At 55.7% G+C, this 16,134-nt stretch overlaps 1 protein-coding gene across 1 annotated transcript in view; it reads left to right on the forward strand.

Moving 5' to 3' along the window:
• The first annotated feature begins 164 nt into the window (after positions 1-164).
• The window catches only part of SOX13 (SRY-box transcription factor 13), a 45,806-nt gene continuing 29,836 nt past the window's right edge, over positions 165-16,134 (forward strand). The window contains exon 1 of the mRNA XM_068986054.1: positions 165-228. The gene's annotated coding sequence lies outside the window, so the exon portion shown is untranslated. The remainder of the gene's footprint in view (positions 229-16,134) is intronic.

Here is a 16,134-nt window from a genome sequence, read left to right on the forward strand (position 1 = left end):
AACGGCGGCGCGCGGCAGGGCGCGGACCCGGGGTGGCCGCGAGTCCCGGCCGACTGCCCGGCCGACGGCGGGGGGCGTGCCTCCTCCCAGCGCGGCCGCCCCGGCCCGGCGCTCCCGGCCGCCGCGCCGCGGGGGCATGTGAACGGGAAGCCCGGGCTGCCGGCCTCGAGGACCTGGACAGAGGAGGAGCGGGAGCGCCGAGCCGCGAGCCCGGCGCCCGGCTGAGCCGTAAGTGCGCCCCTCCGTGCCCGGAGCGCGCCGTCGCGTCTCTCTCGCCCGCCCTCCGAAGTTTTGACACTCGCGACCCGACGTTTCTGAGCACACGCTGGGTCTTTTCTCTGCGAGTTTCCATCTTCGGCAAAGTTTTTCACAAAGGAACGGGTCCCCACCTACCCCGCACTAGGCGGGTGCTGGCGGATACCCGCGGGCAGACTTGGGCTGGGGTGGAGAGGGCTGGAAGCCTGGAAAGGCCGTGGGTGGCTGTGTGTCTGTCTGTGCGCACCACACGAGCCGGGCTTGGGGTGCACCGCCCCCCGCTGCTCATTTACTGCTCGGGGGCACTGGGTTTTTCTCACTTGTACGTCCAGTTCGAGGATTTCCTAGCGGGAAGCCGGGGCGACCAGCGAGCGCCCGGCTTGGGGCTCCGGTGCCCGCCCCGCAGCGCAGATCTGCCCCTGTCCTGCTTCTGTTCGGTGCGGGGGGCGGGCCACGCAGCCTCTCTCACCCTTCCAGGTTTGTTTCCCAGCGGACCAGCTGGGCGCTGCGCCCTGTTTGTTTTCTGCTCCGGCTGCTCCAGTTTCACCCCCCTTTCCCCTCCCACCCTAGCCTTCTTACCACCCCCAACCTCCCGCCTCTGCATGTGGAAGGAGAATCTTTTCATCCCCATTTCTCTGCAAAAGCAAATCGTGCCTGGGGGCGGGGGGTGGGAAGGGGGTCTAGACGCTCTGTTCCCAGCGGCTCGCCATTGTTTTCCCACCCCGCGCGTTCTGTACGTAAACACACACACACACACACACACGTGTGCGCGCCGGCTGTTTCGAGTCGCACACATGCACACACACTCACACACGCACGTGTGCGCGCCGGCTGCTCGAGTCCCCAGACGCGCGGGGATCGCCCGCGGGACTCTCCCATCTGCCCGCCTGGTCTTCGGGCTCGAGGTGCCCCATTACTTAACCGGAGCTGGGGAGGGCAAGACGCGTGGGGGTTGCCGGAGAGTCCAGGTCAGAGCCGTGAGCCGGGCCGGGGCGGGAAGTGAATTTTGAACTTCAGCCCTAGACCTTTCTGGGAGGACCCCGAGCGCACAAGCCGCGGCTTCCCGCCCTGGAGGGCCGACGGCAGCTGCAAGGACTCCAACGGCGCTCTTGGCAGCCTCCTCCGTGACAGGGGCTAGGAGGAAGCCCAAGAGTTTTCCTGGGAAGTTTGCTTTGACTCTGTGGGAATTTCCGGGCAGGGCGCCTTGGCGCTGGTAAAAGGATCTGGCGAAAGACAGCCAGAGAAGATGCTGCTGCTCTGGGCGGAGTTTCCAGAGACCCTGCTTTCTACTGTGCTCCCTTGGGAAGTGGGGCTGGAGATGCTGGGGTATAATTCCCCACCTATGGACAGCGTGTGCTTGGTCAAGTCCCTTAACGTTTCCAGATTTCCCCCCATGCAAAATGGGCAGAGTTATGCACACATCTTTGAAACCGGGGTCTAATGACCAGGTAAAGGATACAGGTTTGGAAGGTATGGACTCCAAGAGGGTAGTTGGAACATTGAAAGCCTAGCTTAGTGATTAAGAGACAGGGCTGTAGAGTTGGATCCCAGGTACCGCTACTGGAGACATGATCTTGAGAAGTTTAACCTGTATCTGTTTGCTCATCTGTAAAATAGGTTTAATATGGACAGTACCTACTTCATGGGGCTGTCTTAGTGAAGCTCATACAATAGTGCCTAGCACATAGTAAGTGCTGGAGAAATGTGACATTATTATTGCCATTATTACTTAACTGACTTTGTACATAGCTCAGAAGAGCATTCTGGGATTGTGCTCATTTAATCAATTATAATTATTGTCCATTTCTGGGAAGGAAAAAAACCTCACACTTCTTTCCACCCTTTTCTGATTTTAGCACCTCCCTACTCCTTGTGTGAGCTTCCCTAGCAGCTGAGTGATAAAGAATTTGCCTGCCAGTGCAGGAGATGCAGGATCAGGTCCTGGAAAGATCCCTTGGAGAAGGAAATGGCAACCCACTCCCGTATTCTTGCCTGGGAAATCCCATGGACAGAGGAGCCTGAAGGGCTGCAGTCCATGGGGTCACAAAGAGTCTGACACACATAGTGATTGAACACCACTCCTTGTATCTTGTGAAGTCTTTTTGCTTTTTCCTTTCTTTTTCTCCTTCCTCTCCTCTTCCCCTCCTCCCTCCCTTCACAATTTTTGTGCAAGGCATTTTATTCCCTCCTTTTCCTCATTCTTAAAAATCAATTTTGGCTCGAGGCAGTGGAAATCAGACCCCAGGAAGGGAGCATCCCCGAGAGGGCTCTGGCCTGGGCTCCTGGCTCAGGATTGGATGCCCATTTCTGTCTCTGGGGCCGGATGAATTTCTGGAGAGTGGAGCCCAGGTGTCTGAGGCCCCAGGGAAGAGTCAAGTGGGATGGGCTGAGGCTGTTCCTGGGGGAGCTCTGCTCCCAAGGTGCCATCTGTGTTGCCTGATGCTGGGGCTCACTTGGGAACTTGGGATATCCCAGCTGCCTGGGCAGACTCGATGTAGGATTTGGGATAAATAAGGGGCAAAGATTCCACCTTCCATTTTCCACTTGCAGTTGGAGTGGTTACTAGGAGTCTGGGTTTGTCACAAGCTTCTTGTCTGATTCTGGACCCTGCAGAGGCACCGCACAAGTAAGGGGGAGCTGGGCAACAGGAAGAGCAAGGCAGCTGCTGCCCACCCACCCTACCTTGGGCAACAGGTTCCTCTCTCCTCTTTCTCTGACCCCCTAACCCCCTCCCCAGTCCTGGGAGAAGATGGCCAGAAAGTTGGTCCTTGGAGATCCTGCAAGTGGGCTCTCAATGATGAGAACCAGCATTTTAGTCTCCTCATTCATCCCTTTAAGAGAAATGTGTTGAGCTCCTATTGCATGCCAGGCCTGTGCTAGGCATCAAGGCTTCAGGGTTGAACGAGACAGGCAGTGTGCCTGCCTTCTGAGAGCCTTCTTTCTGGGAGGAGGCAATAAATATCTTGAAATAAGTAGCCAAAACAGGATTAGATCCTATGTGATTTCAGAAATACAACACGGTGATGAGATAGACAGTGTATGTGTGGGGACCGTCAGCGGAGGTCCTAGGAGGGGAGGCCAGTGAAAGCTGACCTGGGAAAACAGTGGCTCAGCCCAGGCCTAAAGGATGAGAGGGAGCTCGCTGCCCAAAGACCTGAAGGAAGGGGACTCCAGGCAGAGGGAGCAGCAACAGAAAGACCCCTGCAGCCAGAACAGGGTTTGCAGCAGCGGTGCGGCTGGAGAGGGAGCCCAGAGAAGCCAGGAGGGCCGGGGCTGTTCTCCCGGGGCCTGGTGAGGAACCTGCATCTCAGGACCAGGGCCGTGGTCCCAAACTGGTCTCATCATTGAAGCCGTTGAAGAGTTTTCAAGAGAGGCGTGACATTCTGATTTATGATGTTAAAAGATTATTTGGAACATAAAAAAAGGTTACTTGGTGATCAGAGTTGCGCCAGGAGAGGGAAATGGTGGCTGAGGAGTGGGATGAAGGAAAGACGGTGTCTCCTCTGTAGACTCTTGTGTCCTTTCTGAGTGTATCGATAGTACCCTGTGTATGTGTCCACTATGCCAAAAAAGTACTCAAAACCAGAGAGCATAGTTTAAAAAGTATAGCATAAGCCTGGAAAAGGTATATAATAAAAAAAAAATCTAAAACTGTATATTTTAGTACCAATTTTGTAAAGATAATGGTATGTACATCACACACATACATAGCAGAGGTTAATTCTGGACACCAGACGTATGGGTGAATTTTATTTTCTCCTTTATCTTCTGTTAATTTTTCCAACCTTCTGCAATGGTCACAAATTACTTTTACAAGTGGGGGGGAAATGTGGAAAAAAGGTATCACTTTGGTTACTAAGTAAAGAGTGGTTTGAAGGGGAGCAGGAACTGAAGAAGAGAGGCTGGCTAGCAGACTGCTTCTGAGTTGAGGTGACTTGGATAAGGCAGCCTGGTGGGGGTCATCCTGGAGGTAAAGCCAGCGAGTCTCATTAGCACACCATTGCCTAACCCAAAAATGCTCTGCTCTTGCTTTGAGAGCGCATTCCACCTCCAGCTGAGATCTGGTAATCAGGAATGCTGGGATCTGCAATGCTGACAATTTCCAATGCTGCCTTGGCTTTGGAAATATCTTGGGTTTCATCTACATCCTTATTCCCATCTTTCCTCCTAGTAGGGAGGGCCCCATCCTGAGCATTTGAACATTTTTCTACTGTGATAATTAGCAGCCTCAGGGCAACATGATATCTACAGTAAGAAGGATTTAGAGCCAGGAGAGCTGTTCATCACATAACATCTCTGAACTTCCATTTCCCCATCTATGAAATGGGATGACAGCAATACTTCCCTGTTAGAATTTGGGAGGCTCATATGTGTTTGAGTCTGTAGGTGGTCCATGAACGGTAAGGATCTGGGTTTGCTGTTGTCAGACAAGTGTTCGTTTGAGCAAGGCCTGCTCCTCCAGAGGATCTAGGTGTCCCCGTCCTTGAGGGCTAACGCCTGCTTCTATGCAGGTTTTCTGCTCTCTGGGGGTGCTTTGAGTCTGGCCCTTATTGGGCAGCTCCCTGAGTAGGTCACTAGGAAGCTGATGCAACTGGAAAAAGGGGAATTCAAATGCAGCTGTGCCCACACGCGTCCTTCCCCAGCCTTATTCAGGGGTGAAGCTGAGTGTTTGAAGAGGGCTCTGTGCTGGGAAGGCCCGGCCAGGCCCACGGTAAGTTGTGCTTTGAATGGGAATTATTTTTGTGTCTGTGTTTGCTTAAGAGGGCCACTCCTGCCTGAACTCGCCGCGATCCTCGCCGTCTGCTAGCCCTCTTCCTGGAACTCAGGTGTGTTGGCCAGGAGGGCTGTCACGGTGCTTGCCACCACTCGGGGGACCGGGACACGCGGAAGGTTGCTTTCACATATCCTGTCTTCTGCCTGCCTCCCGCTTCCAAGCAGGAAAGCATGCCCTGGCTCACCCCTGTGTTGACTGCCCTTTCCTTGGCCTACCTTCCAGCACCTTGGGATGATTCAGGTAGGAGATTTGTTACAAACCAGCTGAGTAGCGCCACATTTACCTCCGCCAGCTTCTCTAATCAGGAGTGACTCTTCCTTCTAAAAATTCAAATGCTTTCTCTAAGCAGCGGTGATATGGTAGTTCCCTCCTAAGAGGGGTAAAATGGGGTGGATGCGACCTTCGGTTCGGGTCTAGGACCTGCTGCATCCACGGGCCTAGCCGGAGAACCCTGAGACTGACCCTGCTCAGGCCTCATGATGGCGAAGGCCCTTGTGGTTCCCCTAGGAACACATCTCTGTCCAGAGTGAAGTGGTCAGAACTCTGAGAGGCTGAGGGGTGAGGAGGAAGTGGTCAGAGTATCCCCTGCCTGCTCCCAGGGTCATCAGGGGGTGAATCCAGGGCCTGGGCACAGCCCAGGATATGCCGTGTGGGGCCCAGCATCTCAGGTGTGCACGGGAGGACCAGCTAGAGGAGCAGCAGGGGCTGGGATCTCATCCAAAGGCTGGCGATACCAGCCAGGAGTGTTTTTATGGGGGAGGGATGTTGGGGTGGTAGAGGAGAGGAAGGAAGAAGTGAGGACAGTATCTCTAGCTGCCGCATTTTTTTCTTAAATAGCATCCCTGCCTAGGCCCGCCTGGTCCCTCTGGGAAGCCTGACATGTGCCATCAAATCTTAATTCAGTTCTCTTGATACACGCAGCAGACTCCCGTCCCACCATCAGTGGCCTTAGCATTTAAATGGCCTTGGCATGAAGCCCCATGCATGAGCAGCCCGGGCGATCGCGGCCTGGTTGAGCAGGATGGTTTAGCGTTATTCCCCGTCTTGTCCCTCTGTGTCTTCTGGGGACGTGTCCGAGGTAGAGCGTCACTGCTTTGGCCTGAAGAGAGGGGAACGCGGAGGAGCCACAGATAGGGCACGCCCACTCAGGCTCCCTTCTCTGGTGGCTTGGGTCTGTAATCCCTGCCAGACCTGGAGCTCTCTGGGGGCCCCACCCCAGAGGAGGCCAGACTGATCTCCCCGGCCTCACCTCCTCTAGGCCCGCCCCTCGCTTGACTCGGAATGGAATGTGCCGCCTGTGCGACAGGAAGGGGTGGGAGCCAGCTCCAGAGGGCCTGGTCCCGTCCCTCCCTCCCCCACGGAGGGCAGGGGCCTCAGGGTTGGGTCCTGCTTGCTCCTTGGCAGGGCTGAAGGTGCCCCAGTCCGGCCTCAGGGCCTGCGCTGAGTGGGCACGAGGTGGGTGCCCTGGGGACCCAGGTGCAGCCTTGGGAAGGAGCAGCCACGGTGGGGGGATTTCCTTGTAAGGCCAAGACAAGGGTCAGTGACCAGTCAGAGTCGAAGCGCACAGCGAGCCAAGCGCCAGTAGCTGGGAGTGGCCCACCCCAGACCTCCATCCTTTCTTGACTTGTGTTTTGTTTTTTTGACTTCTGTTTTAATTGTGGCTTATATTTCTGTAGTTTCTAAAGGTAGTACAACAATAGGGGTTATAATCAGAATGGAAAGGATTTTAAATATATGTAGAATTGCCAGACGGTGAAACAGAAAAAGTGATCTGTGTTTCTTCTCTGGAAGACTGGAAATCAAGGCTTGACCAACAGTAGAATATTCTGCTGAAAGAGAATGGTAGGAGGAGCAATAGTTGGAAATATAAGAGGCCTGTAACACTGGGCTGATACCCTTTCGAGATGACCGCTGAGCAGGCCCCACCTCGTGCCCTGCCCACCCCCATGTGCTGTGGGCTGGGGTGGGCTGCCCAGTAGCTGGCACATAGGCCTCCTACTTCTGGCACCTGGGAGGGCAGGAAAGGGAGTGAACTGTGGCTAAAGCTGTCCTCCTGCTGACTCAAAAGAATCAAGTCCTACCTGGCCACAGGCCGGCCTGTGCACCCCAGGTGTGCCGCTCTGACCCAGCCTTGCTTCAGCACCCTCACCCCAGCCCAGAGGAAGGAGCCTGAAGTCATTCACCCATTCCTGCAAGGCTCTGGTTCCAGGCCCATCCCTTGAAATGTAGGGTGGGGTGGGGTGGGGAAGGAAGCACGAATAAAAGGTTAGTGGGGAGGGGCTGGAAGGACGCTTGTTTCCAGGTACAACCAGGCAGTCTGGGGCCAGTGGGGCGTGGACAGTGGGGAGTGAGCGGGGAGCCGCTGCAAGCAAAAGGGAGGGGCCCTCCAGCACCTGCCATTTCTCTGACTTGCTTGGCTCCCCTGTCCGCGGCCGGTGGAGAGGGAGGGTGTGTGAAAGAGCGTGTAAACGCGTGTAAGCCCTTGCCTGCTAGCCCTGGGGAACCAGGCACTACCTCTAACAGCCCCTGGAAGGCAGTGGGGACATTAGACCGGTGTCAGGGAGAAAGGGGAGAGAGAGTCTGGCAGGGCCGTGCTCAGGAGCCAGAGTGAAGCCTCCCCTCCCCCCACTCCAACAGTGGGGCTCAGTTCTAGCCTATCAGAGAGGCGATCCCCCACCACGGTCCTCTCTGCAAGGACGCAGCGGGAGGGTGTGGTGGGGACTGTAGCCCCACCCCCCACCAGGAGGCTAGGATTGGGGAGGTCAGTGGGGTCCCCTCGTTTGGGCTGAGGAGACCAGGAGATCAAGGCTTCTCCCCTTAGTGGGGGTGAAGGGCTCAGCTGTCCCAGGTCCCCAAGCCAAGGAACAGGGCAGAGAACAGAGAAAGGGCAACTTGCTTGGGGTAGAGGTAGGTGGCAGGGGAGATTTTTCTCTTTGGTATCTGAGGAAGTCAGGGATGATGACTCTCGCATCTGGGTGAGCAGGGCTCTTGGAGTTGTGCAGCGCACACCCTGCACAGCTATGCATGCTGGCCCTTTTGGAACTGGTGTAGAGCATCGGGCACCTGTGTTTTTCACAAGGTAAGCTCCTTTCTCTGCTACCAGATCTCCCTGCCCTTAGATCCATACTCCTCAACTTGAGACTTGCAATTTGGAGGTGATATTTAGATCTTTGTTTCCTCTCTCTAGGTGTTGATTGACTTGGAGTTTGGGGAACCAGAATTGAGGAAAGTGCCTGTACGTGAGCATGGGTGTGTGTGTACCCGGCAGTTTTAGGGGGTCTGGAGAGTCTGACTCCGGCCGCCTTCCTGTGGAGTCAGCGTCCTGTTCGGACAATTCACCAAAGGGTGAAGCAGAGTTCCCAAGTCCTGAGTCGAGGCTCTTAGATGCGGCAGGGAAGTGGAAAGAGGGAAAGTCCTTGCTCCCCCAACAGTAACCTCTCCCCCAGGTGCCTTCCCTGGCCTTTGGCCCGCTGGGTCTTTGTGTCCTTGCTTTCCCCACTCCCTCTCCCATCATCAGACTCATTCATCCCTTGTCCTTCAAGATCCTACTCTTTGATCTCTTAGGAGATGACTGGCTAATCAGATTTACCCATCTAAATTCATGTGCTGGTGGCACAGGTAATTCCTGAAGCTCTTTTAACTGACCTTTTAACTGGCCACCAGGCCCTATCAATCCAAGAGGTGACTGTCCAAGTGGGAACCTGGGGTGCAGCTGGGGTGGGTCTTTGGCCCAACCGTGCTGCTCCATCGCGCATCCATCCAGCAGGCGGGAGGGGAGCGGCCTCAAAGCTGTGCCCTGCACACGGGCTGAGATACCAGTTTTGAGGAAGGTAAAGGTTAGATACCGACTGATGAAGTGAAGGTTAGATACCGACTGATGAAGTGAAGGTTAGGAGGTGCGGGGAGAGGGCTGCAGAGCATCCAAGCATCCGGGAGGGCACCACAGCCAGATCTGGGCAGTCAGGGAAGGTTCCCTGGTGGCTCAGAGGGTAAAGCGTCTGCCTGCAATGAGGGAGACCCAGGTTTGATCCCTGGGTCAGGAAGATCCCCTGGAGAAGGCAATGGCACCCAACTCCAGTATTCTTGCCTGGATAATCCCATGGATGGAGGAGCCTGGTGGGCTACAGTCCATGGCGTCGCAAAGAGTCGGTCATGACTGAGCGTCTTCACTTTCTTTCTTTCTTTCTTTCTTTTAAGGGGAAGCATAGTGACCTGGAAGGTGAGGAGAAAGCTTATCGAGAGCAAGTCAGGGAGAAGGTTGTAAGGGCAGGTCTCCCCACATCTCCCAGGGCCCCACTGGGGTCTCCAAGGGTATTTCAGATATCCTGTCCCTCACCAAGGACCTGGAGCATCATGACTTTTCAGGGGAGGGCGATTGGTGAGCGCTCAAAGACAGGGTAGCTGGGGGCTCCTGGCAGCCTTGTTTGGCTATGGATTGTGTGTGGCAGCATGGGGAGCGTGTGTTTTGGGGTGCACTGATATGCATGAGATGTGTGGGGGCTGCCAGTGGTGGGAAACCCAGGTGACCCAGAGACGGGAAGCCCAGATCTCTCCCAGGCAGCAGTGGGGCAAGGAGTGGGGGTGGGGGGCTGGATGAGGGGTAGGGTACAGGATTGCTAGGGCCAACTGCAAATTAGCCAGGTGGGCGCTAAATGCCTTTGCTGCTTCTGCCCTCCCGTCCTCCGGCCCTCCTGAAAATCAGCAACTGTGTCAACAGCGGGGTGATTGTGCTTGGCTGGCGGCAGGGCCGGGCAGGTGCTGGCAGGGCTACCCAGCCCCATGCTGGGAGCAGGCCCCTCTGGCTGCCAGGGCTGGGGTAAACAAGGCCGCACACAGGCTGGCCCTGAGGGAGGGCGGCCACAGGCGGGCAGGAGCAGGAACAGGTGTCTCAGGAGGCTGCAGACACAAAGGCCGCTTGTCTCCTCCGCCCTGGCCCCGGGAGAGCAGCCCCTCCCCGGCAGGCCTGCCCCAGGCCAGTGGCCAGGTCAGCCAGAGGGTGCTGGGCTGAGGGGAGGGCCGCTGCTGACCTCCAGACTCCCCTATCTTGGGGCTTGCTTTTTTAAATTTTTCGCTTGAGGCAGAGGTAAAACCAGTCCTTATCGGGCGCTACCCTGGGGGCAGGACACCTGACTCTGAGCAGATCCACTGTCCGTGAGGCTTCCGTGGGTCTCAGTTTCCCACTGGAAAGACAGAAAGACCCTTGCAGCGGCTGGGGCACTGCAGGAAGAAATGGACGGGAGCGAGGCAAAGGCCCTGGAGCTTTTCGGGAGAAGGGCAGCCAAGGTCAGCAGTGGTGGAAGGTGGAGTGACAAGTAGGGCGTGCTGGGACCAGGGCTGCAGGTGGGCTTTGGAGTGGAGGTGGCTGGGAGTAGCAACACCCCGTCCTTCCATATCTTTAATAAAACAAACCTTTCCTGGACACGTGCCAGGGGCCAGGCACTGCGCTAAGGATGGGGGAGGCAAGGAAGACTAGCAGCCCCCCGGACAGGAGGATTCTGGAGCCAGACGGCCTGTGTGGCCTTGGGCAAGTAACTTAAGCTCTCAGAGTCTCCGTTTCCTCGTCTGTAACACAGGGTGACCAGAGTCACTGCAGGCAGGCAGACGAATCATCGCAGTCCAGTCAAGTGCTAGAGGCCAGGGCTGCCCAAGGGCTCTGGGATGCCCTGGAGGAGCGATCAGCTCTTCTGGGATTTTTAGGGGGTGATTCACAGAGGAGGAGCAACCTTGTTTAACTCATTAGTTTCTTCCGTTTTGTTTTGACTGCGCTGGGCCTCCGTTGCTCGGCGCAGGCGTTCTCTAGCTGCAGCGAGCACGGCTGCTCTTTTTTCTGTGGTGCACGGGCTTCTTGCTGAGGGTGCTTCTCTTGCTGCAGAGCGGAGCACAGGCGCTGTAGCTCCAGCTTGGCGGCTGCAGTGCACCGGCTCAGTGGCCTCGCGGCATGTGGAATCTTCCCAGAGCAGGGATCGAACCTGTGATCCCTGCACTGTGCCACCAGGGAAGTCCAAGGAGGGGCAACATTTGAACTGGGCTTGGAGTGAGGTCTGGGTGTTTTCTGCTCAAGAATGTAAGCCTTTCAGGCATGGGCACCCTGTGAGCTGTAGCCCTGAGGTGTGAAGGCACCTGTTCGCACCTGCATTGGGGTCTGTGAGCCTCAACGTGGAGGGCCTTAGCCGCGGGTGAAGGGGCTTGAGCTCATCCATAGCCTGCTCCAGGGTCCGGTACCTTTCTCTCTCCTCCCACACCAATACTTTATGACCCACTCAGTCTCACTCTGGAATGCTCTTCAACTTACAGAGAAGCAGGATGGCTTGGTAAAAACACTGTGGAGTCTTAGAGTCAGAAAGTTCCGGATTGGAAGCTTTTGGATTTTGAATCTTGAGGTTGGGCCGTTTACCTAAATTCTCTGAGTTGCATTTTCCTTACCCATAAACTGAGGCAGTGGGTTGTCCTTTCTGGCAGAGTTATTGTAGCCATTGGAGGGAAGTGCCGAGACACAGCAGCTGCCCGGGATTTGCCTCACGGGGGCTGTTGGGGCTACTCTCTGCTTGGTCTTGCCAGTGCCATCACCCTTCCTGTGCCTACGTTTCTATATCTGTAAGGGGGAAACGGTGCTCTGCTTCCTTCCTTCCTTGATTTTCCAGCTGCTAACGGGCCAGGCTGCCCACTTTCTGGGTCAGGCCTGACACCCAGGGCCAGAAGGATCAGCCGCAGCCTTCCCAGGGTGCTAGCCGGGCCTGCTGGACCGAGTGCAGGGGGCTGACCTCCCACAGTCCAGCCCAGGTGCGGCCCCCTAGGCAGCAGCCAGTGGGCTCCTCATCCTGCCTTTCCCGCAGGAGCTCCCACAGGCCCTCCAGGTTCCTCTAGCCGTTGCTTGTGGGGCCAGTGGGCACTGAAGGCCCGTGGACCCCAGAGGAGACCAAGGCCTGCTCTAGACTGTGTCCTCGGGCCTGTCACGCCACCTCTAGGGACCTTGCTTTTCCCATCAGCAACTTGGGAAGGACCACTTGTACCCTTCCTGGGAAAAACTGAATACTGTGTTGCTGCAGCAGTAGAGTCAGATGAGGATGAAGACAGCTACCCTGGTGATTTTTGTTGCAGTTTCAAAATCTGGTTGTGGAGTCAGACACTTAGGCACAGTTCTGCATCTGTTCTTGGTGGTGCCTTCCACGCACAGGTCCTGCCACGTGGCTCATCTCAGGGATGCCTCGTGAAACCTTGTCCATTAGGACGGGCAGAGAGTGCCTCATCCCTCGCTTTGTGGATTGGGAGACTAAGACTTACAGGCAGGGTGGTGGGGCCTCTTAGCTCCATGCTGACTGTGGGTCTGAAGAGATGAGGCTGGTCCACGGGGCCAGTGTGGCCACGCGGCAGCACACGTGGGAACCGCTGTGGGGTCTTTGCAGGAGCTCCTGGCCTGCTGCCCCTGGTTTGGGGGAACCGGTGATGGGAAAGGGCTAGGGGCATCAGGGAACGCCTGGGGTCTGAGGGCCTCTTGACAGCTGCAGGGAGCCCGTCCTGGGCCCAGATCTGGAAGGACAGTTGCCTTGGCAGAGGCCACCGCCCTCCCTCCTTCATTTGCCACCTTGGCCATGCTCCGCGTGGGCACAGCCCCGTTTTTTCTCCCTCCTCTGTACTCAGCATTTCTCAGGTAGCCTTCTTGGAGAGGTGAGGTCAAGGAGAGAGGTTGATACGAAGGGGAAGGCAGGAAGATGGGACTGGGAAAGTACTCTGAGTACCCTGGCCAGGTGGTCAGATAGTAGCTTCCTAGGTAACCCTGGAAACAGCTTGAGTAAGAGACAGGCAGAGACAGTAGAGGCGACACTTGGATTCTTCTGAGGGCTGTGTACATATTTACATATAATTTGCATATAACCAGTACACTGAACACGCTTTCTATAATGTATACCTAGCCACATTCACGTTTGCCTTTTAATGTTGCTCTTTTCAAAGATGGCCGCTCCTGGCTCTTTGCTCTTGTCCAGCCTCACTCCTGCTCTGTTCTCCCAGCCCCTTCGCAGAGGGCAGGGAACGCTTGCGGGGAGGGACAGAGAGCCAGCTTCACAGTGGCCTACTGTCGATCACCCTCCCCAGGGTGAGCACAGGAGGTGGTCCCCAGTGACCCCCACCTGTGAGTGGGACTCTGTGCCTTCGCATTAGGTGCACAGAGCTCGGCACTCAGCAGGTGCTCAATAAATCTGAAGATAAATCGAGGTTAGCGACAAGGAGCAACCTTGGAAAACAGACGTTTCCTGTTCAGACTCCTCGGGGCCCAGCTTTTGTCCCTGAAGACAGGTGGAAAGGGAGAAGTGAGCCTCTGGGGAGCAGCTTTCTCCCCTGTGACCAGAGGAGGCATCTCTTTCTCTTCTTGGTCTTGTGGAAATAGTGGTGTGGATGCTGCTGCTAAGTTGCTTCAGTCGTGTCCGACTCTGTGCGACCCCATAGACGGCAGCCCACCAGGCTCCCCTGTCCCTGGGATTCTCCAGGCAAGAACACTGGAGTGGGTTGCCATTTCCTTCTCCAATGCATGAAAGGGAATGCATGAAGTCGCTCAGTCGTGTCTGACCCTCAGCGACCCCATGGACTGCAGCCTACCGGGCTCCTCCATCCATGGGATTTTCCAGGCAAGAGTACTGGAGTGGGGTGCCATCGTGTCCTCTGTGGTGCGGATGAGAGGAGCAGAAAAGAAGGGTCAGGCCTTCTATGATGTTGTTTTTGAGATTGAGAGCCTGTTATTAGCAATTTATGATGGCCAGGTCTGCAGCCAAGCACATTCTGTTCTCCAGTGTTGAGAGGAGGCTTGCAGGGCCTTAGCAAGAGGCTCAACAGGAAAGACACTCGGGTCACTAATTTCAGGACCGACCACGCAGGGCCTCGGCCTGTGCTGGTGGCAGCTTTAGCGCAGGGCCAGTTTGAGCCCAGCCCCGTGTGGGGAGATGCCCTTCTGGCTGGCATGGCCTCCTCACGGGACCGCAGATGGCTCCTGTAAGTGGAAGGAGCCCCCTCCCACGTCGGCCCACTGGGTCTTGGGTTGCTGATTGCTTTCTGTGAAACGGGGTCAGGACGGTCACGAGAGCAGTCACTGTAGTTTCTTGAGACGGCAGGGCCTGGGAACACTCCTACAGAGAAAGAAGAGCGGCTGTGTGAGAGGAGACCCCGGAAGAGGGGCAGCGGCAAGATGACCACCCTTGTGGAAAGAATGGTGCACAAGCAAAACAACCCCCTTTCTGCAAAAGAGCTGAGCTGGTGGAATTTAGCTCAGCGGCCGCGAGATCGGGGCAGCAGATAGAGCTCTGCGGGCGCCGGGGCCGTGTGTGTGCAGGTTGCTGTGTGGCGTCCCGGAAGACCATGGAGAGGGCAGGGGCAGCACCTGCGGCGCCCCCTCCTCCAGGCTGGCCTCCACGCTTCCCTGGATTCCTCAGCAGTCCCCGTTCCTGGAAGCAAGGCCCCTTTCTCCATCCACTCCTCATGTAAGTCGGTTTCTTTCTTTCTGTGATTTCCCTTCATTCTGTTCCCAACTGTTTGGCTTTGACTAGAAGCAGCCACATTAGCCATTCTTCAAGGGGTCTGCGTCCCCCAGGTGGCCAGAGTGCCAAAAGGCAGAGAGCTTTGGTTGGCGGGGCCTTCTCAGGGTCAGGTACAGTGCTGCCTGATCTCCGGCCTCTGCTTCATGCCTGGGAGGAGCCTAGTCAGCTTCCGGAAGAGCGAATCTCTTAAGTAGCCATTTCTTGCATCCCAAGCATGTCTCCAAGCTTGCTGCCATCGGATGGTTGTTGAAAGGCAGACTCACTGGAAGGATAAGACGCTTTTGTGGGACTCCGGAAAGAGCCAAGGGTGAGAATGTAATGCGTTGGGTAGTGGGGGAGAGAGATGCTGGGCAGTGAGAGAACTGGCCTGGTTTCCAGCTGTTAGGATTCACTGTTATCTTATTATTATCCTCACACAGCTGACAGCCACTCAGTCCTGAGGCAGATTGCCTGTCCTCTCTTCTGTGGGTTGACATCCTTTTCTCCTGCTCACTCAAGGCTCTTGCCAGGGGTCCATGAAAGGGTGAACTCAGCTCTGACCCAGTGTGGGTAGGTTTGCTAGGTGTGGAACACGCGCTCTGGCCCAGCGTGAGACTCAGGGCTCCACTAGCAACCTCCGTCCCCTGCTAAGACAGATGTTAGTAGGGCGCCTCTGTGCCAGGTGCCGTGCAACAACGGTAACAAAGCTACCAGCCAAGAGGCTGAGGAACCCTGCTGGGGTAGAAACAGGGTCGGGGGGTAGCTTAGAGAGCAGTTAGGAAGAGATCTTCAAGGTCAGAGGGAGTCTTGAGCGCAGGCCAAGGAGCCCAGACTTGGTTGACAGTGAGGAACCAGAGAAGGTCTCAGAGAACTTTCAGAATGGGTGGCTCATTCATTGAAGCCGAAACTTCTCTCTGTTCTTCAACAAAATTCCAGCAGAAACCTGTGCTTTTTCTTTCCATTCAAAGACATTTTTGCTGCTTTCAAATTGTACTGAACCACCTGGTAATAGAGACAACTCTCCTTCCCCCGCAGGGCTCTGGGCTCCCAGGATCAGGACCAAGCCTGGCAGCCTGCGGAGGGGATGTTCCTTCTCCTGGTCTCATGACCACACTCACCCGGGTTTCAGTCCCACGGGGGCTCGAGGGAGTGAGTGCAGCCAACTTTCTGAGATGTGCCATTTCTCCATAAATGAGCAAACTCTTTTTGTTCAGGCTTGATGAACGTTAATCTCTAGATGTCTTTTTTAAAGGCAATGGTTTGATATATTTTTTAACAATTAAGATATTCAGAGGATGGATAAGTTTTCAGTTCAGTTCAGTTGCTCAGTCTTGTGGCTTCGGTGTCCATCACTGACTCTCAGAGCTTGCTCAAACTCATTGTCCATCGAGTCACTGATGCCATCCAACCATCTCATCCTCTGTTGTCCCCTTCTCCTCTCACCTTCAACCTTTCCCAGCACCAGGGTCTTCTCAAATGAGTCAGTTCTGTGCATCAGGTAGCCAAAGTATTGGAGCTTCAGCTTCAGCATCAGTCCCTCCAATGAATATTCAGGACTGATTTCCTTTAGGTTTGACTCCTTGCAGTCCAAGGGACTCTCAA

Source organism: Capricornis sumatraensis, chromosome 14, assembly GCF_032405125.1.
Source record: "Capricornis sumatraensis isolate serow.1 chromosome 14, serow.2, whole genome shotgun sequence".
Classification (NCBI taxonomy): Eukaryota; Metazoa; Chordata; class Mammalia; order Artiodactyla; family Bovidae; genus Capricornis; species Capricornis sumatraensis.